Source organism: Serinus canaria, chromosome 4, assembly GCF_022539315.1.
Source record: "Serinus canaria isolate serCan28SL12 chromosome 4, serCan2020, whole genome shotgun sequence".
Classification (NCBI taxonomy): Eukaryota; Metazoa; Chordata; class Aves; order Passeriformes; family Fringillidae; genus Serinus; species Serinus canaria.
In genome coordinates, this window is record NC_066317.1 from 18,855,190 (window position 1) to 18,881,315 (window position 26,126).

The 26,126-nt window shown below is 37.9% G+C and overlaps 1 protein-coding gene across 6 annotated transcripts in view; it reads left to right on the forward strand.

Annotated features, from left to right (window-relative positions):
- Positions 1–26,126, forward strand: part of CCSER1 (coiled-coil serine rich protein 1) — a 612,090-nt gene that overhangs the window by 16,271 nt on the left and 569,693 nt on the right. The gene's annotated exons all lie outside the window — the stretch shown is intronic.

The window sequence follows — 26,126 nt, forward strand, 5'->3', positions numbered from 1 at the left end:
TGGGAGGAGCCCTTGGAGACCATGGCTTAGCTCTACTTAGGCTTTGCTGCACAAGCCTGTTGTTAGACAAAGCTTCACATTGAATTCACATTGTCATTATGAAAATGTGCATCTAATTGGTTCTTTCAGCTAACTGAAATGAAAGATGGGTGGCATCTGTTTAATAAAGTCCATTATCATCTGGAGATTCAAGAGGGAAATATATAGTTTGTTGTATCTTAGTATATCAAATCTGTGTTTCTGTAGGGGGTTCAGTGCTGACCTGGAGATTTAGAGGAAACTTGATGCAGTCAGCACATATCTTGAAACTGTTAGGAACAGGTGACCATATTGATATTTTCTTGGACTCTAGTGGATATCAAAATATGATACCTGTAAATTTGAGCCCACAGAAAATGCAAGTGTGCGAAAGATAAAAAAACTTAGCAGTCTTTTATCTGAGCTGTCCCAAACACACATCCTTATTTAACCAGGTCTCTCATTTATTTCCACTGTGATTCACTGTATTTTTAGGAACTTAGCATATTGTATTTTTTCTTTCTTTATTTCTTTGTACTTTGAAAGATATTTTTGGGCTGGGAGTTGGAGTCAAACATTGACACAAACCTGAAAAAGTATGTAGGTACTTGAGGAATGCTGTATATTGTCCTCAACTTTGCTGCAGCTGGATATTTCAGAAGCTTGTCATGGAAGCATTTAATGGGGGGAAGTGTATGGAGGACACATGGGCATGTTTTTCTGGCAGACTGTGGACTTCTGATGCTCTTGTGTATAAGCAAAGACAATGCTTTCTTTTTATAGGTATTGTGTGTTTGTGTGATATGTATATGTGTGTATATATACATATGGGAGCTGATTTTATGCTACACTATTGCAGAGTAAGTGTTGTAAGGTATAATTAGACAAGCTATCATTAAACTACTACTGAGTTATGTAGTTTAGGATTATACATAATTTCATTTTGGATTGAGGCCATTTCTCTCATGTGGTTTCTATGTCTGTGATTTCTTGATCCTCAAAATACAGTTAAAGATTCAGCAGACATATACAGCTAATGACACAGAGAGAAATTCAATATTTTAATGACTTGAAGTGTAAAGCGCCGTCCATTTCTCTCTTTATTAAAATATTATTTAGTACTTAATCTGTGCTTGTGAAATAACAAAGGTGTAACCACAAAAATACAAAGATACACAGCATCTGTGGTGAAGCTGAGCCTGAGATATTTAGGATATTGTAAGTAAAGGGTGCGTTTAAAGGCTGCCCTTTGTGCATCAGCTAAAACTGCTGTTACGCCATGTCATAGCAATAGACATTAGTGGGAGCTCTGGTTTCTGGTTGAGGGGTTGCTTGCAATTGTTTTGGTGACTGGGGGATTTTGGTGGGGTTCCCCTGCTCCAAGAACTGTCCTTGTTTCTGCCCAGTCAGCTGTGGCTTAGGAGAAATTCCTGGACTGGTTTGGATCCTCTTCTTCAATACCATAGCTCAGGTTATAGCAAAAGAGGCCATTGCTGGTGCCTGTGAGAGAAATGGAAATGTGCCCTTGTGGAAAAGTGTGGACAATGAGTGGTACAGCTAGAGAGGGACAGCATTCAAGGGCCTGTGAGGAGGAAATGGAGAAATTTGGCCTCAAGGGAAGAGAGATGTTTTGAGTGTACATGAACAGGGTGTGTGCTAGGAGCTGGATATTGTCTTTATGGGATGACAGTAGAACTGCTGACTTTGAATGATGCGTATTTTGCCACATCACAGCTGGAGAGCTTGGGCTCTTTGGAATTAACCAGTTCAGCTGGACACCTGCAGAGGCTTTCAGAGAAAAGGCAGTGTCAACTGGATAGCTGACAGTGAGCATTGCTTCCCTTCTCTTTTTATCAGGAAAAAATTCTGAACAAACATAACTCACACTATGTTTGTGCATAAATGATGTTCAAAATGTACATATTTACATAGGCTTCAATCCTTTTTCATGCAGGATTTCTGTGATAAAGGTATTTATTATCGCCTGGTGAAAATTGTATGTTCAGTTTGAGTAAATGTTTTTGTCAAGATTTCTACAGTAGTGATTTTAGAAATAGGTTTTTTTTTTTAAATTTACTTTTCTCTGTGAAGTGTGGTTCAGTTAAAGGTGGCTTAAGACTTAAGAACAAATACCTGTTCTGCTGTAAGAATAAAGAATGCTTTATTAAAACAAAGTGCATATATTTTTCAGCTGCTTATAAGCTTTCCCATCTCCTTACCAAAGCAATAACTTTTTAGTGCTTACACAGTGCTTGACTTTTCCAGAAGCACCTTACAAATATTAATTAATGGTTTTCCTGGGTTGGAAAAGCTGCCCTGTGCAGACAGGTGAGTAGGAGTGGTTGGGGACAGCCAGGCCAGCAGAGCAGTGTGTCCTGCTACACCTCATTATTTCCAGTTGTAAAGATGATTGTCAAAGGTGCCAGCCACCTTTCATTGTCCTTCCCTCTTGATGGCTTTTATCTGGAGGAGTCCACCCTGCATATTGCTTAATGACTCTCACCTCTGAGAATGCACCATCAAGTCTTGCCTCATATATAATTTTAGGCCCACTAAGATTTTCACTGGAAAACAATTAGTACTGTGATATTTTCATAGTGTGCCTCCAACTAGCAGTGATTAGCATTTGCGTGGTGCTTTCCAAATAGTGATCTTGAGGAGTCTAATGAAGTTGGCATTTCCCTGTTTTGGAGATGTATAAAAAAAAATAAAGGTCAGAGAAGATGGAATTAGAAATAGCATATTGGACTTCTGGCAAATAGCTTCTCTTAAAGTGAATGAATAAGGTTGTCTTAATGTGGTAAACAGAAGTGCTTTGAATTATGAAAAAGAGTAAGATTACAGGAGTTAAGAGGTGCAATATGTTTCACATCCCACGCTTAAGTCAGAGAAAAGGAAAAGCCAATATCTGTGTTGAATTGGGTTGAATTAGGTTCACAGTAAGATAGTGAGTGCATACACCTGACAATTTGTGTAGGAATTGATTGCTCTTTAGTTTCCTTAATAGATTAGCAAGGGCCAAGTAAATTAACTGAGTAGCAACAGCCAAAACTATTATTCTAGACCACACCTATGTGCTGCAGTCGACTTCGTGTTGCATTTTGGCAGCAGAAGAGTCAGCACAAATCTGTTTAAATCTCAGATTTGTTACCAGGCACATTAACCTATGTTCCTCCTGAGCACTTGAGAAGCGCTGAAATGCTTCTTTCCAGTGCTACTTTTTTCACGGGTACATCAAAACCAGGACTGCTGCTGCTACAGTCTCCTCACCTCCAGCTGCCAATTACAGGCATTACATCCTTCCCTTTGTTTGGTGAGGTATGGTTATGATGTGTGCACTGGATTCCTGCTGATCCTTCTGTGTTAGTTTCCTGGACTGCTTCTTGCAGTTTGAGTGTCCTTTTTTTTTTGTGCATCATGCCCCATCCTGTCCAAGGAGAGCAGGATGTCCTTTCCAGTGATCCCACTTGGAGTAAAAAGATTGAGTAGGAAAGGGAAGAAGGTCTCAAGAAAGGAGGAAATTCAGATGAATTAAAGGCAGGAGATTAATATTCCCACCAGTCAGACTTTTTTTAAACCTGGTATTAGGTTTTTGTAGAAAAATGTCTGCTACAGATTCAGGTAATTGTATATGCAAACAAAAAATGGCATTAAAGACTCCAGTCATCAGTATATTATTCTTTGTAGAACTGAGCACAATTTTTGATTCATTCTGAATTCTGGCCTTTACAACTGGTAATGGGCTGGATATATCTGCAGTTCTTTGTACCCTCAAGAAATGAGAGCTGGGGACATAAATCGTTGTGTTGTCAAGTACCTAAAAGTGTGCTAAAATCCTGTGGAATTACAGATTTTGATCATTATGTGCATCAAAATGATTACCTTTAAATGACAGTGAGAAATTCTTTTTCAATTGAAAAAGACAGCTAGACTCTAACACCATAATTAGCACAGATTATCTTCAACGTTTGTCTGTTTGTGTTTTACTTCAAGGGCCACTTCAGGATGGATGAATATTTGTTAGAGGCACCTTGTCACCAGCTGGAAAGTTAACATATACATACACAAGCTAGTTGTAGATAAAAGCAAACTTTGCTTTTTAGATCTTAGTTTTAGTATTCCTCTTTGCTTAATGGTGCTCTCCAGTTCTTTTCAAGTCCTCTCCATTTTTGTGTATGGCCTTCTCTATGATACTACATCCTAATATTTAGGAATTTTTTTTTTTTGGAAAAAAGCTGAAGCAGCTATTTTTTTTTTTTTAGATTGGTCTCAGTAGGTGTAATTAAACACCCAGTTTGTCACCTCAGTAGAAATTCTACTCTTGTCCTAGTATCTTGTTGCACTGGGTCTGGTCACACTTGGTTAATGTGTTATCTGAACGTTTTATCTGATCTGAACAGTGCTGAAGTTGTTAAGATGATCTCTGAATTACTAAATTAATGCATTGCTTATATGAATATAAGCAATGCAGTGTTGCCCATAGGCCTATACTTCTAGTCTTCTCTTAATTCAGAGGAATAACTCTGCTTTGTTTTTTGTCTATTTATACTGAAAGACTTACCTTTGGAACATAGGATTTTCTCTTTCTTATTTTTGGCAGCTGAGGTTCTTTCAAGCATGGTAAATTCTGTGATCAGAGAAGGAATTCTGAAGTTATTTTAAATGTGAGGTTCTAATTGCTGCTTATTAAGAAGGTTGAATTTCCATATTAGCTAGAAGGAATTAAAAAAGAAAAGCTTTATGCTGAAATCTCCTATTTGCAATCCTAAGCTTTTTAATTGTCTGAATATCAGATCTGATTTGTTTGTACAATTTTTTAGAAAATTATTGGAATAGTGTTGTGGATAGTAGCCCTAGAAAGCTCAACAGAAATGAAAACATCTCTGCAGCCTAAAAATATATACCCTGGGATATAGATAGAACATCACATATCTCAAACACAGGCTTGGCCTATTGCATATGCAAATCATGTTATGATTTCCAGTATCAGAGTAGGTATGATGTCCTTGATCAGTGGTCAACCCAGGGGTTGCTTGGAACACCTTAGGTAGTGGGAGGACTGATAATGTGTAAAATTTGGTCTCAAACTGAGGCTGTTATGAGCCTGCAGTAATTCTGCCAAGGACAGTAGGGTTATTCCATGTTTATGTCCAAATAGATGATTATCCAATTAGTTCAGTACAAGAAAGACTAGAAACCATTGAACTGAAAGATGTTTGGCTTTATCAAGGACGTTGATATTCATCATTAAATATGAAAATGTAAATGAATATAGGAAAAAACCAGGAGTGCTAAGAACAGCCTGTTTCTTCTAGCCATGTGGATTGTTACTAAGAGCTTAATAGTGAGGTAGGTGTTTTGCATCTGCATTGGGGCATTCCTTGTGGAAGCATTGAGCATAAACACTGCATACCCAAGCAATTTTTGCAATTTAAATCATGGGATGTTTTCTAGCAGGAAATGTCATTGCACACTGCCTGCTTGAGGTCAGTGAGTTAAATAGTGGAGTTGGGTTCTAACAGGGCTGGATAATTTAATAGCCCATAACAGCATCAGCAGTTAGACATGCATAGATAAAGGTTATCATGCTTTGCTCTGTAAGCTGATTGCAGTGGGACCTGTGGGGTCTCTTCCCTTCTCTGCTCACTTCAAGGCAGTGCAAGAGCTGCTCTCTTAAGAGTCAAATCACCTTTGTAAAAAGACAAATAGTAGACTTAAAAGTTCAGTGATCTCAGCTCATACAGTGGGTGTTGCATTGCTCTGTCTATTCCAATAAAATGCTTGAAAAGCAGAGATGTTACAGGAGGGTTGGCACAGCACCCGTGGAGAGATGAGGTGCTTGCCTGACTAATGCCCAAAATGTTATTTAGGGTAAAGGAATAGGAGCAGCTTTGTGTAAGTTAGAGAATTTACAAGTGGATTAAGAGCTTTTCATCTCCATGTCAGTACAGATGGATACCTTGATAGAGGGAATCTGGTAAGCTGTTGAGAAAAAATGTTTAGAACTGCCATACTGAGACTATTAGCTAATCAGAGCTGAACAGCTTTAATATGTGTGTTTACTGCTGAAAAAGTACACACAAGGAAACACAGAATAAAAATTGAACTTAAAAGTGAATAAAATGGTTCTTGTTTGTTGTTTTGTCATACTTTTAAAATAAACTTTGCAGTCAACTAGTGATGTGAGAGAAGGAAGCAGGGTACCTGCACCTGACAGTCAGATTTGGAGTAGAACCATTCTGCTTCTTAGCATCTGCTTATTCTGATTTGGCTGCAATTTTTAAGCATGTTCTCTGTTAATCTGGACTTTATGAAAGAATATTGTGCAGAAGGTACCAAGTTCTTTGGAGATTAATTGGTGCTAAGACACACTGATCCAGCAGCTGAGTATGTGCTGTAATGTGTTATACTATTATAGCCAGCCTGGGTATAAAGAAGATTTCATTATACTTAGGTTTTTAGTGGTTAGGGGGGAGCTGTTGGCCCAAAATATTCATTCTAATAGTCTGTTCCCCTCTTTATGTACATTGCTGCAATTTTCTCCTCACATTTTGCTGGAAGTCTGTTTCCTTCTTTATATTTCCTTTTTTCTTGCAGATTTCCAGATTTAATAGGGTGATGAATGAATATTGGAGGTGTTGAATGATTGTTTACTGTCTGCTAACCTTGCAGTAAACTGAAATATGGGCTTTTACTAAACCAGAAAACTATAATAAAAAAAAAACCCCATAACTATTTACTGTCTCAAGCCATTTAGGGTTGAACTTTATCCCTCATTGCATATTTAACTGGAAAATTGGAACCTGCCCAGGCTGAGATGCTTTATTGGAGACAATACCCTGACATGGGTGAGCTGTTGCTCTTCAGCACATCTGTCTTAATCATTTGGTGCATTAGGGCTACAGGCCTACCTAACATTACTCACTGTCCTGATCAACAGATACTCCAAGGAGACTTGGTGTGTGAATAAGATAAGCTTTAATGCTGTGCATGTTTAATGGATAAGTGAAAAACAAATGCATAGGTTTTTTTGTTTCATTTTATAGAAGCCTAGTTAGAGTAGTGCAGGGGGACTTAAGGTTTCCCCCCATTTCCACCTTTCTTTGATCTAGTAGTCACAAAAAAAAAGAGCAGGGGATGTGCAAATGTCTTAAGCTTGCCAGTAACAGGGATTCCCTCCCCCTTTTCAACCTTAAGCTGCAGAGCAAAAAACAATCCCCTCATCTAATTGAGTCTGCAACTCTTTTTCATGCTGGTGGTGGTTACTGTAATTCTCACGTTCTGAAATTGGTCTAGCAGTCTGTGGTGGGACACAGTAAATGACTTTGTGTATAGCTGTGATTGATCTCTCAGAGAGCAGGTAGTTTGTCAGGTGCCAATGTGAAATGTCAATAACAATGCACAGAAATCAGCATTTCAGCAAGGATTTTTACCTAAGTCTTTGAAATTGCAGAGACCTTTTAATTCTGATTGCTTAGATTAGTGGCATAGGAGACAGAAGCAAAGCTTCATTTTGAGTGTGACTGCATTGCTAAACACCAATCCTCCTATATAGTATAAATATTTGCACTTCTTTCTCTTTAATTAGTGAGAACTAGTTAGAAATAATGATGAAAAAACTGCTTTAAAAATTTAAAAGTATTTCATGCTTCTTCTGCCTCCTCAGGAAGGAGAGAAACTGACTCATCCAGGAATAGTGAAGTTACTCTAATGAAAATAGAGTGTAGCTTTGGAAAGAGCTAAAGACAGGTGTGTTTATCTATTTATGAAGGTGCAACTTCTAAGCATGCATCCTTTGCTACTGCAGCTGTGATATTAACGTTGGAAAAAGACTCGCCAGACATTCTGCTAATTATTGCAATAAGTGATGGCATTCTCTTTGTTTATGCCAAATCTTCTTCCATAAAGAAGAGTAAGTCCAGTGTCTTAGGCTTCTTTGGCACAAGTCTTCACCTATCAGCAGTTTATTTAGAATTTGGTAAGGATTCCAAAGGATTTGGTAAGGATTAAGAATTTGGTAAGCTTCCCATGTAAATTTTCCCTTGGAAAGCACATTGATGGCACACGGGCTAGAAGGTTCTCATCTCTTACCTGACCAGAGGGTAAAATGCCTGCATGGTTGCCTCACTTTGAAGCAGCCTAGTGTCTGAGCAGTAAAACATGTAATGCTGTTTAGAGTTCATTGCCAGGAAGAAAGACTGCTTGCCTTCTAGTGGTTTGTATGATTTGGGAATTTACCATACAGGAATTACCACTTGTGGACAAACAAACTGGCTTCTTTAAATGGGTACAGCTGGCAAAACTCCATCAGTTACTAGTTCAGAGTCAACATGCAAGTTAGAGGATGAACATGGGTTTGAAAAATCTTTGATAGCTTGTGCGTCAGGTGAAATAAAAATAAGACACCAACTCTTTTCCTTTTTATTCCCTCCTAAAGTATCTGCTGTTATGTTTTTCTTTATAATAAACTCAAAAAAATCAAGTGAAATTGTTGCTTGAAAATTGGCATGAAGTTCATTGTGTGTCATTTACACAGAAACAGCCCTGGAATGGAAACCTTACAATTGTCTACCAAGGAACTATATTTCCTTGTACTTCTAAAGTTTTTAATTTAAATGTTTTGGCAGTAGAAATGTTTCATTTTAAAACCTTAATGGAAATACTTTGTGTGGGCAACAATTCCAAACTTTGATGCAATGGACTGTATTTGATTGCATTTTCGCAAATTGGATTTTTTGATTTTCATTTTAGTTTGTTTTAATTTTTCCTATTGATTAAGAACAGATGGTTAGCTTAATGCCAGCTAAGCTTAATATGGCCAAACAGGTTAATTTTCTGGGTTTAATCCTCTAATATGTGTCAGGAAAACTTTGGAGTATTTTCAGCTACCCTCAAAATATGGGTGGGCCATATTTTTAAGATTTCTAAGGTAATCTCTGCATAATATTGCATTATAGATAATAATTAATTTCACATTAGTTGAAGAACCTCCTGGAGGTGATGTCTTCTCCACAACTCTTCCTAATCTCCTGTGTCAGTAAATACAGGGTGTGAGCTTGCACCTCTCTGGGGCTGGGGTGCTTATCACAGCCAGGACAGCAGTGGCAGTGAGCTTGCTGGTGGTGTTTTAGCTTTGAGCTAAAATCAAGTGACTTCAGACAGAAGGTTTGTGGAGAAGAGGGGGCTTCTTGTCATCTTTGCTGCATGTCCTGGTTGGTGTGAAGTGAGGAACAGGTGAGAATGTAATTTCTGCTGATGGTGAGATGAGTGTACATAGTATAAAACTTATCCTGGGTTATCTCCTTGGAGAAGAAGGCAGGGTTTTATGTGACAGCTGCTGTCTTGGCTTACAAGCCAGTGAGTGAACTGGTCCTGTGAGTTATTACAGTGTTACAGAGCAGAATTGTGTAGCTGCCATTGCCACAGGTCCTGTTAGGACTGGTATCAGTGGGGATGCAACACCAGTTCGTTTCTTCTTCAGGGAAAGTGAGATGTGATATAGGGATTTATGTTTTCAGGGTGTGTCTTCAGCTTTGGGAATCAAGCAGTAAGTAGTTGTATTTCAGAATGTGTTTTGATTTTCAGGATGTGCATTTTTGAAGGGAAGAAGCATCCACATCTTCTAACTTCAGCCACATAACTGAGATTCTTATATTACAAGTCTCTTCTTCCTCTGCAGTCAGTGGACACTGAGAGACTTCTCTGTAAAGCAATTCAGAACATGTAAATTGGATTACTTCCTTGATTTATTTCCTTATGGAGCCCACTGTTCTTCACAGAGGAAACTCAGGGAAGCTCAAGTCATTACATACTCTCTCATGTCAGATATGGTGAAACTCCTCTACCCAACTTCATTAATACTTGCATTACATGGTGGAAAAACTCCTGAAATTTGGTATCATTCCTATACGTTTTAGGCGAACTTTTCCCTAAAAGATTGGTGATAATGAGCAAATATTGCAATTACTATGAAGTGGTACTTTCAAAATCTGGTATATATTGCCTTGAAAGTAACAAACTCCAGATGCTTTCAAACATCTCATTCAAGATGGGATAATAAAGTATTGTGGTACATGCTTGGAAATATTTATTACAACAACAGGGGACAAAAACAACTTAGTCACTCGTAATGAATGTGTGATTATATCTCTGCAAAAATATCTTAGTGCTGTCTGGGGCATGTGCATTTCATTTTTGGATGTTTTGGAAATGAGAAGGAGTTACAGTCAGAGATACTTTTAAAAGTATTATATGTATGCTTGGAGGTTTATATAAAGTAATTAGTTGACTGAGTAAAACTTGTGTGGAGTTACCTTGTCTTGCTAATGCATTAAAATGGTAGCAATTACAGTGTACAGAAGGACTGGTTTTGTATCTCCATCACTGACCTGCAGAATTGGCACACAATTGCAGGAATAATTGTGAGCAGTCAGTCTTTCTCCCTGGCTGACAGTTAAGCAGATTCTTTACTAGCCTGGTGAGAGCTGTGTAGGATCACATTGTGTACCTGAGGTTAATCATTGGCAAAGTGCTTCCTTGGATCAGGATCAGCAGTTCACTTCCTCAAGGAATCCCATCTCTACTTACCATAATCTGTTTTTCTGACTTTCTGTAATTTTCAACTCAAGGGGGACTTGCTTTGGTGTTTCATTTGTCTTTTTTTTTTTTTTATTTTTGGGGTGGGGTTTTGTTTTTGTTTTTTGTTTGTTTGTTTTCAAAAAGAAAAATCTGAAATAATTTTTTAGCAGATGCCTGGCAATAAGGCAACTTCTCTTACATCTGTGTTCCTTAATGTACAAGCAGCAAGTTCCTAGTCCTAAGGGCTTGCAGCCTGATAGGAGGCCATGGGAACCAGGGAGGCAATGTTCAGTTAGCCAGGCCTGGGAAAGGAGCCCAAAGGTTGCTGCAGTGAGATCATAAAGTTGCTCAATTTATGAATATTTGCATCTTGATTCAGTTCCTTTGGTGTGAGAAATGAGTTTCTCACTCAGCTGAAATAAAAAATGCTGCAATAATACATTCTTGGAACTTCTTGCTTCAGTGATTTTCATATAAAATAAGAAATGTTAAAAATTAGTCCCAAGTTGATTGTGTTTATGCTAGCTGTTGTTCCTATCTCTTGCAGTAGCATATTATTAGTGCTTTTGATTCAACAGGGTGTTTTCATGCAAAAGAAATGTGCCATGGTGAGCAGCAGAATGGGCAAAGACACTTTGGCTGACACTAGAGAACAGTGTTAAATGAGAAAATGTTTAGAGTGATGTTGTTGGTTTGAAATATGTATGCCTATTGCTTTATAATCCCATAATGAAAATAAAATCAAACATATAAATCTCAGAGTGCTACATTCAGCTGACAAGTCTGGCTTGTCAGAAAGGACATAAACCAGAAAAATATTTTAATGAACTATAATTCTTTCCTGGGAATATTTGGTTATACAGTAGAGGGAAACATAAATAAAATAGTCTTGGAATAATTTATATGATGCTAGGCTAGTGAGTGCAGTGGACTTGCAAGGCTTCATCCCTTTGGAGAATAATCCATACATATATCTAGAGATAAAAATACAGTATTTCAATGACTGAATTTAAGAGCTGTTCCATTGTCAGAAGCACAGGTCTGCAAATTTAGGGAATTGAAACAAAGAAAGCTACTGTGTGGCTTAGAAGATTGAGTGATTACAGACTGCACAGGCTTTGGCATAATTCTTTGCATCCTTCCAGTCTATGAAATAACTTGACACCAAAAAATGAGGTGCATGACAGTGGAAAATGGCCCGAGAGCTCAGCGTGCAGCATGGCAGTGACTTGCAGCATCCTCAGAGCTGATGGGAGAGCCCTGCAGTGGGAGTGGGGCTTACCTGGCCCTCAGTGCTCAGGGAGGCAGCAGGGCACCTGTGAGGTCAGCACAGCCTTTGCTTGGCTCCATTTAGGGCTCAGCTCCAGCTCCTGTGTCTCCTGTGCACTGCTTCCCACACTGTCATAAATGCGGCTCTTAAGAGGTCACAAAACCATGGGGTTTATAAAATGACTTGATAACACAGTCTGTTACATGGAAGCATGAAACAGGGTACAAGTTTGGGTTGTAGTGGTTTATTTTTGCAGAATGTTTTGATGGAATCTCTATTTTTTTTTTGACAAAATGTTTTATGGATATTTTTATCTGTTGCTTTAAATTACTGTAGGTGAAAATGAAAAACAGTTGTAGTAGAAATGAAGGCAGACTAGCAGCCATCTCTGTCTTCAGGTTAAAGACACTAGTGTTTTCTTGGGAACAGGTATTTTCTGCAAATAATTACATTTTGACTTCAAAACTTATCACTTTGAGAATGTTTAAGTGGAAAATTTTATCCCACATGTGGAATATTCTTTTCTGTTCATTATTTGCAAGCATAGTCCATATAAGATTCAATCATATAGACTGCTTCCTTTTTTATGCCAGTCTCTGAAGACAGAACAGGGAATGACAGGACTAATTATAATCTGTCATGCTTAGTCATCCACATACACTTCAAGGGCGAAAGTCAAACTGTTGTACATGCATCTCATTACAGTCAATAAAAGTGTATTTTCTTGGAAATATTCAATATGTGAGTTTTTAAAAATATGTTTAAAATCACAGGTAAAAATGAATTGGAAAATCACTCAAGTTTCTCAGTTGATTCTATCTGTGGCAACTCTAAAAGCAAACAAAAACCAGGGAGGATGAAAAGAGTACAAGCTTTTTTCTTGCTTTTAGTTTGAAGGTTGCAGAGTTTTGAAAAGCTGGTGTCTCTTTTCAAGTGAGCCTTATTTTTTTTAATAAGATTGTCACAATTTATAAGAAAGCATAATATTTTTATTGTATTATAGATTAGCTGTCAATAAAACTTTGGAATGCCCAGTTGACTGTGACTATTTATTGCTAGAGATATTGCTTGCCTATGAAGTTGATGATTAGCAGAATTAATTACATCTAATTGAGTGATCATATCCTAGTGCTGTGTCTTGAATCCACACTCCTTTACAAGCTGCTGAACAAGTGTTTGCTCTCTTATGGAAGTTTTGAAATCCTCTTCTCCTCTGTCTGAATATGCAGTGCAAAGCCTCTGAACTGTGCCACAGAGAGACAGGCAGTGAGATGAGTCCAATCTCTACAAGCACATTTTCTATGCAGTGCAGGACCAGACCTTCCCAGAGCAATAGCTGGATTCTGATAAAGCCTGAATTACACTCAGTGTGAATGTTTGTACCCTGAGGGCATCTGTCCCCTGCTTGAAGTGGCGTATCAGATCACATCTGTGAGCGTATGTAGCCACTGTTGAGATGGAGAGAATTTAAAATGCAATTGAAAGTGATTTGTAATCCCCTCACTGGAATTATTTCTGAGTTTTTTTCTCTCATATTCATTTAGTTTAAAGCTGTGTCTATTAAATTAAGTTGCCTTTTCTTCAATGCTTTCTTTCTCAGCTTCTCAAGAAAATGAGTGAAAACTGAATGTCACGTTGTGACCTTCTAGATCTCTGTTTAGTGCTCCCAATCAATCACAAAGATGTACATGTTCTATCAAATCCGTATTTAACATGCAGTCTGAACACAGAGATGCAGTGGTGAAAAGGTGCAGAATCAATAAAAATCAGCTCCAGGCTTTGCTATTTAGCTGCATTGTGTTTCAGCACTGCAGGGAGAGAAAGCTCAGGTCCTACCTTTCAAAGGAGAGGCACTGTTAGCATGGGAGCTGGTAAAACATTCCTCCTGCAGAGCCCAGCTTGTGTTAAATGTGCTGTTCCTTCCCTGTAACTCCAAACCCATTCCTTTGCAGGATTCTTTCCCCCTCAAGAAGCATTTGCATCAAGGGCTGTCAGTTCTGTTTGGTACAACACAGGGAGGTGTGGGGGTTAAATGAATGCAGATAATGACACAAATTTGATAGCCAGTTGGTGGGAGCACCAGGCTTCTCAAACATCACTCTAATATATTTATTCCACTGAAATTTCTTGACACAATTGAGAGTGTTTGTTTGAAAGCAGCATCCTCCAATTCCTGCAATTCTTTGGTGGGGTTAAACTGGCTCTCAGTTTCCAGCTTCACAAAAAATGCCATTGTGACAGACACTTTAGTCATGGGGCTATTAACCCCCCTCAGAAAGAAGGTGAGTGTTAAAATTAAAGGCACTGTCACAGTAGATGCAGCTTTTCTATACAAAGAAAGAGTCTCAGATGTGGAGTATTGTTCATTTGCTATTTAAAACACTAATTTTAACTGATACGTATTTTTCAAGGCATTCATGGGCCTTATTTCAGTGTTCTGACTACTGGTGTCTTCCTGTATTCCCTGTTCAGAGGGAAATAGCTTCAAGTATAATAGATTTATGTCTTACAGCTCAAAAAAGGAACTTGAAAGTAAGACTGACTTGCCAAAAGAAAAAGTTACAAGAATCTTAGTTTTTAATGCAAACCTTTCATAGATTTAGAGTAAAAAAAAAAGGGAAAGGCGTGGCATAAAAAAAAGTGCAGTGAATTTAAGAGATGGTCATAGGACTTGGAATTGGCCTTGTTTTGGTTCTGTTGTTCTAATTTATTTAAAGCAGTGTGAAAAAAAAGTATTCAGAGCAGTAAGTGTAAATATAAACAGGAAATAAACTGATTATCCTTAGAGGTTCAGTAAAACTGTAGAGAAGTTTTAATAAAACTCGTTATTACTTCTATTAGTAGCAATAGAACAGAAAGAGAAAGATGTATCCTCAATTTTCCTTCAATTCTGGAGCCTTTTTTTGCCTAGCTTTTAACAGTAATGTGACAAAAGCTTCCAGAAATCTGTTTGACACAGACCTTTCTTAGGCCATATTGCTACTATTCCCTGGCTGGGCCAAGGGGAGCTGTAGCTCTGACAAGAGCAGGTTCTTTCCTCCCTGCTTTCTCTGGCAAATGGCCTTCAAATAAATAGCCTTTATTTATGCTTTAGACCCAGAGCCAGCACATAACTTGTCAAACGCATCTCTTACCAAAGTGCCGTGGAAGGTTGAGAAGGAAGGAGTTGTATTTTAGAATATATGGAAGAAAATGTTGCTTTTCTTTGTGGTGCCTCTTTTTCTCTAGAGAACTGAATTTCCTGGAGCACAAAAGTGATTGTTTTGGAAAACTAACTGGTATTATGTAATAAACCAGTTTCTTCATCTGTTTTGACTAGTGGAAGCTGCTGTTGCAAGATACAAAAATGAATGCTGTGGACAGCTTAAAATTAGAGGCTATAGAGGAATTCATTTCCCTAAAAGCCTTCCAGAAATACACTTGTTCTATTAAATGATATCTAGACTATATATTTCTTTCATTCACATCCTGGGAGTGGAAATGCTCTGGACAGTCCTTCAGTCTCTTCCCACAGAGGAAGCACAAGAAATGATGCACAAAATCAGACTTGGTGGAAATTTGTCCTGTGTTCATCCCTAAAAGATAAAAGACCTGTAGCAATTATCACAAAGCCTCATACATTGGTTCTTAACTCTGCATTTATAGGGATACATACTGTTCTCTTGAGGTGGCATGAGCAGATAGTGGCCTGAATAGGAAATGATGTGAAAATTTGTGAAGTCTTCCCCTTCCCCCTCCTTGGAACTAGTCAGAGTGCTCTTGAGGGTGCAAGGTGAATGTAGGATAAGATTTGACAGCAATTCAGACTAGGATGCTTGAGAAGCAGGGGGATGTGCATGTCCTAGGTTTGGTGCTGGCTGCACAGTTATTGTACCTGGAACATTATTTGAGGGAACAGGGCAGCCTTCCTGTGTGCAGAGAAGTTCTCTTTGCAAAGCAGCATAGAATAGCTTGCAAAAGTCTCTGCTGCAGAACACATGTGAAGGAGAAGAAAGGTCTTTGTGGTTACAGGAAGGAGATGGTGAGAGCTGTGTGAAAGCTTCCTGCAAAAATTAGGAAACATGTAAAGGTTAAAACGTTATCCTTTACTCATCTCACAGGAGAACAAATTTTAGCCAGTCATTCAGAAAGGAAGGAAGGAATAATTTGTTTGAAACTCTGCGGAAATGGTAGAGTTCCCTTACATGAACACAGGTGTTTCCTGGATGGAATGGGATCTATCCATATATTAGTGTATAGTTTTGCATATCTTTGGGATTCTCTGGGGCCAGATAGAAAACTCAGCTTTTCTTGGGCTTGAAGTTGGAGAACTAATGAGCACCTTTTCAGCTATAGTGTGCACTATGCTGAACATTATTACTATAACACTAGCATTGTTTATTTTGTTACAAAACCTTCCTTTGTCAGTGGGTTAAGATGGGGCAGCAAATTAGAAGCAAAGAATATTGATGGTTAGTGCTTTTGACAAAGCCTTACTTAAGTCAACCCCTAGAGGATCAGGGTGAATAAACCATTTGAGACATGTAAAATTAAACAGTGGAACAGTAAAAGAAGACAGTGTACTGCCACTAAATTTTTGACTATAGGACATTATGTGTTGCAGCCTTGTTTAGAATTACTTAAATTCCTCAGATGTCCATGATGCCACCAGAAGGATATTCCTGCCATTGTTTTTGTCCCAGGCCTTAGCATTCATTGTGTGGCTGTTCTTCATCATGGCAGCATCATAATTAAACTTGTGGAGAAATCACTCTGCTTGCATCTGATTAGATTTCAACAGTTAAATTCCCTAATTTGATTTATTCTGTGTTCTAACTGCACCCATCCCTGAAGGAAAGGGTGATGGTTCAGTGAGACCCAGCTGAGTGGGAGAGGAAGCCAGAGCCTATTTGGAGTAGGAGCACGGGTTTAAATTTCCCTCAGCTGTTTGTGGGGTGATTTGACAGGTCTGAAAACAAACAAAAAGCAAAATAAATGGTGTATTTTGTTTTTACTTTAGAAAGGAAGTACCTAAAATAGAGAAAAATAAAGAAAAATTATTAATGCATTTCTTTCAATACTGAAAACAAAGATGAAATTTGTAGTGTTAGATTTGATCTGCAATTACTATCCTTTTACTTTCTGAATATTGCTGGGGCACTAACATTTAGAATGGGAAGCTATATTGATGGAAAGCAGCATGTCCAGACTGCAGTGTGACAGCCAGGAGGAATTTCCAACTGCTGCCAGATGTGCTGGTGCAACAGCCAAGTAGCTGAATTGCTTAGGATGCAGGTTGTACCTCCTGCCCCAGATGTTGTTCTGAGTCCCTCTGCAATTCAGACTGGACTGCACTTCTGAGTGTTGGTGTTGACACCCCCTCCCTCAGCTGGCCTTGTGTCAAGGATTGCAGCAGAGGAATATGAGGCTCCATGGGAATTTCTTTTTTAACACCTCAGGGCTTGTCTGACTTGTGCTTTTGTGTTTTAGGGCATTGCCAAGTGCACAGCTGTTCTGTGTGGCCAGTGCATTGCTGACAGGTAGAATTGCTGCTGATTAGTTTGAGGATTCTTCCCACAAATCAGTGAAGTTTCGTAAAATGTATTCAACACTTGGTGAACAAGTCCTTGAGCTAGCTCTTGAATTTTTCCGGTTAATGTAGTACTTTGCAAAACACAACTACACTGTCCATCTTAAATCTGGTATGTATTCTTTATGTTTTTATGTCTGTACAGATTTGAAAAGGGTTTTGCTAATTACAGTTCAGTAGTTCAGACTTACTGCATGTTGAGATGACTCTGATTAAAATCTCAGAATGTGCATTAAGCTTGGTGGTAGTGCTTATGAATATTTTTTTTCCATTGAAATTGCTACCTCTTGTCTCATCCATGCAAATACTTTCTTTCTGAAACACAGCTGCATTGTCATTTTCTGTAATTAATGTTAATTGATAAATGATAGTTGGAATCTCTTATTTTGACCTTATTAGCGATTCCAGCTTAAAACTCAGAAAGCATGGTCCTGAATGCATGAATGGTACAAGGAATGAGGAAAAATAGCTTTTGGAAAACATGTGAAAGATTGCACAAATGGATAGGCAAAATTGTTAGCATCATTTTTTCAGCACATGAATGATTCTTACATTAATCACTAAAGCGAGCACCAAAGGGACTCCTTTTCTAATAGATTCAAGTGATACACTTAACAATATGTATTTCCTGTTCACTGGTGTGTGAAAAAAATCTTAGTTTCCAGCTTTTGTGAATATATCTAGGAAGGAGATGATTTATGCTCCTGCTACATGCAGTTTTATTGTAACTGAAAGCTGCAGCTGCCATGTGAATTCAGCAAACAAAATCTCTTAAGGTTAAAACCAGCTTACATATTTGGAAATACAGTAATTCCTGAATTGGGAGAAATCTAGGAGTGATTCTAGAGAGCAGATCTCAAAATCAAAACACTTTAGTCAGAAGTGGGATTTTTCTGATGTAGGTTTCTGGTTGTATTCTGTATGTTAGCTAATATGTGTAACTTCATTTTGACAGGATGATGTAGCTGTTGAACGTGAGGTCCATCCTGTCTGCAGTCAGATCTTTACATGATCATTGCCTTAGGAACCTTGTAGTCGGAATACCGTTGCACCATGATGAATTTGAAGACTTAAATTATATAGCAGTTCTGATCTGTCAATCCAATTCATGATTTGTTGTCAGTGCAAGTTCTGCTGGATTAGTGTAAAGGTGTATTTTGACATTACCTTTATTTAGGAAGGATGGGAAGGGTAATTTGTACATGTATATATAAACTCTCCTGGTGCCACACTCTTCTGTTGATTTAACTTTGTTTAATGGCATTATTCATTAGAATCAATTTCATGGTATCATTTACAGTAAGTAATACTTTGTACTGAGAAGTGGGAAAAGAGTGAGGGTTGTTTTCTGTTTCGTTAATATGTGTACAGTAAGCACAGTTTTGCTAATCTCAGTATCAATCTATGTGTACTTGTCTAGTTTCAAGATTACCATTTCTGTGTTCATTTATATGAACACCTATCACTCTGCATATTGGAGTCTGTTGACTTAAGAGTGTAATTGTTTATAAAAACATCATATGACCCTTTCCACTTAATTTTCAGATTTTTGCTCCCTTTTAGAAAACATTCTTGCAGTAGAAATGGAGCTTTATCCCAGCCTGTGTCACAGCAATGCTGTTTTCAGTTTAATAGGGCTGCACTTACTACGTGTGTTTAGAATGTAATGAGTGTGTTTTTATGAATGTTGACAGTGTTTGTGTATTGTAAAAGGAGCTTTTTGTATTTTAAAGATTGGATAAGAGGACAGGTAGGTTTTAAGAATCAAGTGGATTGATTTCTGTTACCATTTGGTGCAGCAATGTTGCTTATACTTCTTTAGACTTCTTGGATTATTGTATGTCTGCCTCTTCTCTTTATTATAGAATGCCCTTCTTTCAAAAATGCATAAGTCAAACAAAAAAAAAGTTAATGGGCTGTTACACAGGTGGGACTTTCACCTAATTATTGATCTTTGATTTCTAGATGTCTTAATCCTTGAAAGCTGTCGAAGTTGTACTGAGTACTAAAAGGCTTTGATCTGGAATCTATTTGATGAGGCTGAATTGTAAAATAAATGAAAAAAATAGCTAGTCAAGGGTTAGTCCTTTGTTATATGGCAGACTAAAATGAACCAGGAAAAATTGTTTTATTAAGACAGAAAAATCAAGATTTTATTATGATTCTTGATCACATTTGGGTAGAAACAAAAGATTTAATGTTTCCAGAGTTTGCAGGAAAAAAAATAGGACTGTTGATACTTTTCACTCAGGTGGCCTGATTTGACTTTGGTGACAGAGGTGGCTCTGGCATCACTCACTTTGGTGGGACGGCTTGCTTTCTTTTCTCCTGCTGTGGGTGTGTGTTTGTGTTTGGTACAGAATGGAATTGGTTTGACAGGAGAGCCTGCTGCAGAGGGTCCCAAGATCATGACACCCTTTCAGTGAGGCACTGCCTGGAGAGCAGGACTCGGTTCACATCTCTGCTCAGAATCGTGCAGAGGGAAGCTGTTTTCTTACATTCTCTGTCCCTGGCAGCTGGATTGGATCCTTTTTCTTGGAAGGCAGTTGTAACCTTGCCAAGGGCCAGCTGGTCCTTCACCTGTCCTAACACCTCTCTGCCTGCCTGCCTCCTTCAGTTACCTGATCAGTTACACCTGCAGGGGAGATGCTGTGGGAAAAGCAAGAGGGAGGGGGTAGGAAGCTCATCACAGACCATGAGGGAATTTTTATTGGTGTTTTTCAAGGGGGAAAATCTGTGAGTGAGCAGTGCTTCCTGTTTTCCCTGCAAGGCAGTGGACAAGTTTTTAAAAAAGGAATATTGATCTGATTTTACTTTTAAGAATTACAACCTCCACAGCAATGCAGTTGTTACTTTAAAAATTGTGCCCAGAAGACCACTAAGAACATGGAATTAAAGGGCATAGGAATGAAAGACTGATTAAAATGATTGGGCTGTGAGGATATGGGTTTGGGATGAAGGGGAAGGAATGGGTATCTGTGGCAAGTGAACAAGGAGGAGGTGGATGATATGGAATTGTGGAGCTGTTTTAAAAATATTTAATGCAGTTTAGCAGTGCCTTTCATGTCCCTAAAATTGATTAAATTGCTGTGCCATTTAGAAAATGAATCAAGCTTCATTTCTTTGGTCTAATCTGCCCAGATGTAGAAGTGCAGGGTTCAGTTAAATTAGTGCAAGCTCCATGTAAGTCCTGGGGTCTCTGCACAGCCAGCTGAAATGAGGCAGACTGAAGATAGCTGAGCTTCCAAAAATAGAAAGAGGAAACCAAAATTCTGCCTCTGCACTTCTCTTAGCAGTAAGATTTTTTTTTCCCCTGTCTCTCAATGTCTTTATCTCTTCTTTGTAAGCTCACTTTAATCTAGAAAACTTACTTTCCCTTATCTTTTCCCTAGTCCTCTTCTTTTCCTCAGGGTTCTTGTAAGATTCTTAGCTACAACCTTTCTTGCTAACTCTGCTGGTTTATTGCCTGCTGACTTGTGACTGATGACTGTGCTTCTGATGCTTACCCTTCAATTTCTGCAAACCTATCTGGCACCACCCAGAAGCATCTTTGAATGTCTGGAGATGAAACCTGCATGAACAGATTTTGCCTGTTTGCCTTAGGGTGGCCATAAGGAGAGCAATGCTGGTGGATCTTGTTTGAGAAATGCTGTCTTTCATTGTCAAAGACCTCTAAGAAATGAAGTGTGTGAACCAGAAATGCAGTAGCATAATTTTCCATGTCTTGCTTCTTCATTTACTTATATATATTTTAAATAATATTTAAATTTAAAACTGATTCTAGGAACTTTTTTCCATGACTATTGTTTTGATTCCAATTAATTTACTTCTTCATATACTTTCCTGAATTTTGTAGTAAATCTTGTGACAGTCTGCTTAAGAAGTAAGGCCATGTAGTTCAAAAGTTATTTCTTTGTCTCACAAGAATTTTTAACTTGAATGAGTATCATATGACACTATTTACTATTACTATTTTACTGTTTTCCAAGTAGAACTTCTCGGGGCTTTGCTCTTTTTTTCTTATTTGAAGAAGAATAAGATTTTGCTGTATGAACTTGACTTCCTTGGGGCAGTTGTGTAGTTACCATTTGTAGAAGTGTGCAGTTTACACATCTGTATATTTGCTAAGAGAGAGTGAAGCAGTGTACAAAATTTAACAGCTGACTAATGCCAGTTACAGATAATTCATTCTGCAAATAAATGGTTTATTTTCATTCAGGCAAAAAAAAAAAATGAAGATGTAGTAAATTTTCACCTGGTTAAATCAACAGGGTATTAACTTTCTTTGTTGGTATGGATTTTCTTTATCAATATTGATTTTGGGGAGATAAACCTCTTACCTTATTTGCTTATGGGAAAGGCAAAGCAGCACATATTGACTCATTCCTTCATTCCAAGGGCAGCTGTAATTTGGTACTGAGGTTTATAACAGACTAAAGGAGCTGTCTGAACTTTGAGCTCCCTCAATAAGATTCAGCAAACTTTTACCAGTTTTTAGAAGAAAGAAGGTACTGAAAAATTGAGGTTTTCATGCACTTTGCTGTACAAGGAGTAAATTTATTTGGAGATCCATGCAGACACGTACACATACTCTTTAACTTATCTACTTGTAACAATGAACAAATTTAGTTCTAAAAATTATCATGTTTGTGGGTTTTGTTGTTTTACTGTCAGTGAAAAACCTTGTATCCTCTGTTTCTGTTTTTCCTTCTGTAATGTCACTGTGTGTAAGATGGGTGTGTGGCTTGGAGAACACTGACAAACTACCACACTATGTGTCTGAAAAAATTCTGAGAGGTCTTGAATGGATGAGGATTTTACAATGTAGTTCTAAAAGCAGCACTTTGAGGTTTGAGTGTTGTATTTTTGTTGGTTTTGGGGGTTTTTTGAAGGTTGTGGTGTTTTGTTTTTTTTTTTTAATTGTTTGTTGTGGGTTGTTGGCATGGTTTTGCTTGGGTTTTTTTTGGTGGGTTTTTGTTTCTTTTACATTTTTAATTTCTCTTTTCCTGAAACATTCCTTAAAACTGTGATAAAATGTACTCCTCTGACTTTGCAGTTATTTCTAGGTGTGTTTTCTTGGTAATAGTTTTTCTTCTAGGCTCTTTTTGTTTGCCAGTTGCTGGGTCATCTTGTTTGATTGTAATATGAACTCTAGTGTTTGATAAGTTGTGTAAGCTTAAGAGCATTAAAGCAGGTAGAGACAGACACTGATGTCAGCAAGAAATTATGTACGTGGTTTGAGATTTTGTTGGTGCCACATACCTGCAGGAAAAAAAGGACTTTTATTTTCTTATTTGGGTTTATTTGAAGAAGCAATGTAATTCTAGTAGTGGTACAATGGCAATTTTTAATGTTTCCTGAAGTTAAAACCAATACTGTTAAAAACATATACTGTATTTTATATCTAAAGAGAGAGAACATGTGTACTTTATAAGTGGTACTGCTCCAATAAAGTGTTAATTTCAGCTATTTCACTTGTTCTGATTTCTGCTGTAATTTAGCTCAATCCTTAAGTACTTATGGAGCAGCTTTTTAATGTTTTTAAGGGTACTATTACAGTGTTAGAGAAGTAGCATTGGAAGTAATAATGGTTGTGAATGTAGTGTCAGAGGATTAAAGCCTAAAGCTCATTTTCCCAGTACAGCTATAGCAGTACTTTATTCTGGTCAGTATTATGCTGTGGATAGTGATCCCACAATCCTCAATGACTGTGAATCAAGTCAAGCAGAGAAAATACAATGTTGAAGAGACTGATAACTGCAATATCTCTGTTTGCAAATTGCTTTGAAATTCTATTGGTGGCATGACTTGCAGCATCAGACTTCAGGTCTTTTGATGTGAATCCTTCTGTTTAAAAACCCTCAGGAAAGAGATACACCTATGCCTAGTAGAGTTCATTTGTTAAGAGTTTTGGAAGTAGGGCAGTTCTTCTAATGGTACTACTTCCAAGAGCTCTTCTTTTGTTGATTTACCTTACATTTATGAGAGATTCTGCTTTTTAGAGGTTCTTTGGAGTTTAAAAAGATCAGTTTTTATAACACAGATTTCTGATGAGTTAAATGTAGGGAGATGGTAAACGGTAGTACCAGCAGTAATAAGTTTTGAAATACTGGAGTAAGCTAAAGCTTCATTCACATTTTTTCATGATGGATTGTACAGCTTAGAAAAAAATTCTGTGTAGAGTTAAGTGGGTAAGTATGCCTGTTAAGCTCTCTAGACTCCTGCAATTAAGCCTTCAACATTAAGGTGTAGTAAGGATCTTGCAAGTCTGATATGAGCCCTCACAGATGATATGGGACAAGTGTGTTGAAATTAGCATCAGTAGGTGGCCTGACTTGTTGCATGCTCAGGATCTGTGTGAGTCCATGTGAAGGAAGAATATAAAGTCTGCAGATGTGCAAGGGTCAGCAGTCATACATGCTATTAAAAATGACGTGTCAGCTACACAGCGTGTTCCCGAGGTTTCAGTGAGTGCATTTCATGTGCAGATCATTACACTCATTATTCCCCTTCCAGAGACAGGGAAGGTGAAGCACAGAGACAGTACCTGCCTAAAGACACAAGAGAGTCCCCTGGCTGGACTCCGTATCTCATCAACCTCTTGTCTGTCTTATGTCTGCAGAACCAAAACAAGACATTTTATCTGTGGAACTGCTTCTCTGTTGTCATAGCCATTATATTTCAGAATGCTTTTAGATGTTTCTGTGCATTATAATTGTTTGTATTCAGGGAAAAGTGGAAAAACACACTTTTTTTTCCATGCAATGAGAAAGGTATTCATACCTACTGACAGAACCAGAGGACAGAGTCTCAACCTGCACCAAAGGAAATATAGGTTGGATATTAGGAAAAAGGTTTTATGCAGAGAGTGATAAAGTACTGGAGTGGTCTGCCCAGGGAGGGGGTGGAGTTGCCATCTCTGGATGTGTTTAAAAAAAGACTGGATGTGGCATTCAGTGCCATGGTTTAGTTGTGTTAAGGCTGGGTTGGACTTGATGATGCTGAAGGTCTCTTCCAACCTAGTCATTCTGTGATAGATGCAAAATTCCATCCCAAAGCAAATTTTACAGCTCAATTATTAACCCTTGGATAAGAATTCATAATGAAAATGCTGTCAGTTCTTTAATTACAGTGATTATAATAGAACCTGCAATAATAAGGCAGCACCCAATTTTTGAGCTGCTGTGTCAGCTGCCGAACCCAGGCTTACAAAAATCCTTTTCTGAGTGGAAATGTGGTGTAATGCTATTCAAGAGGGACTTGCATCTGTTCTTTTCAATGAGCACATCAGCTAATGTATGAAACTGTCTTCCTATCATTACAGCTGCACAGAAAGAATGTCTTAATGCATTTGCAGTTATTTCTGCTTCTTTGAAAGAAAAAAAGCATTTCATTCTTAGACTAGATAAAAGCCACTGTTATTTGTGACAATAGAGGAAGTATTAGCGTTGTTAAGAATGGTAATTTTTTTTTTCCCTGAAAATATCTTAACAGCAAACTTTAGTTTGAGGCATTGGCATTTCATTTATGCATAGGTCGTAGTGGAAAAGTCTTCCTAGCAATACTTGCCCACACAGTGTGGAAGATCATGCACCAGTGGCCTGATTTATGAAGATCTGCCCATTTTCCATTCTGCTCCATCTGTACAAAACCACTTCTCAACTTGTTTACTTCAGGCTGCAGAAAACAGTTCATGAAGTTGAACTTGGTGAGAACAAGGGCCATGAACTGGCCCTGAATGTCCAGTGCTGGCAGTTCATCTGTGTAAGAAATCCTTTCCTTGGTGAATGGCCAGGCAGAAGTGAGCGCTGGGTTACACTGTAGGTAGGTGAGCCACGGTTCTTTTGAGTCTCCAGGAATGGCTCATATTGGGAGTTTGTCCTGGCTCATGAACATGTTGCCAGTACAATACCTGATAATTAGCATGGATATTTCTGAATTAGGTTTGTTTGCACTTAAAAATGCATTAATGAACAATGAGTACTTTTGTATGTGATTATTAGCTCTTCTGTTTCTTTGTTTCTAAAGATGCTTCCTGTTGGGCTAGTGATGAAACCTCTATTGTCATTGTCCATCTCAAAGTTGATTTAATTGGGCTTTAACTGTCAGATTCATCTACAGCATGACTTCCAGAGTAGGAAAAGGATAAAAAAAGATTGCTGCTAAAGACAAAATTCTTTTTTGTCTGTAATTTTTTTCGAAACATACTTTCAATATGGTATGAAAAAATACCTTTCTAGAATAATTTTGTGCAGTAAAGGAATTTGAGATAAGTCATGATAGTGCTTGTGTGTGCTCAAGGAGTATCTTAAAAATAATAGCTTCTCAGAAGCCTCTTCAGTTGGTCATACTGATCACTTTGCTGCTGAGACATATACTCTTCCTCAGTAACACTTGGTAAATAATCTGAAGTAATCTTAAATAATTTAATAAAATTAACTTCAGTTTTATTTTTCAAGTATTGTAGTGTCAGCAAAAATAAAGAAGTCTTGACCAGTATTTAAAAAGTCCGTTTTGTTTGTTATACAGTAATTATAAGATTTTAATTGACATATCCTTAAATAGTTTAAAAAAAATTCGAAATTCTATTTATTTTTTGAAGGTAAGCAGTTAAGTATTAACTGAAAAAATTTCTTTGGCTTTCTTGGAGGGGAAAGGAACTCTTTTTTTTTTGCAGGTATGTTCAGAAAC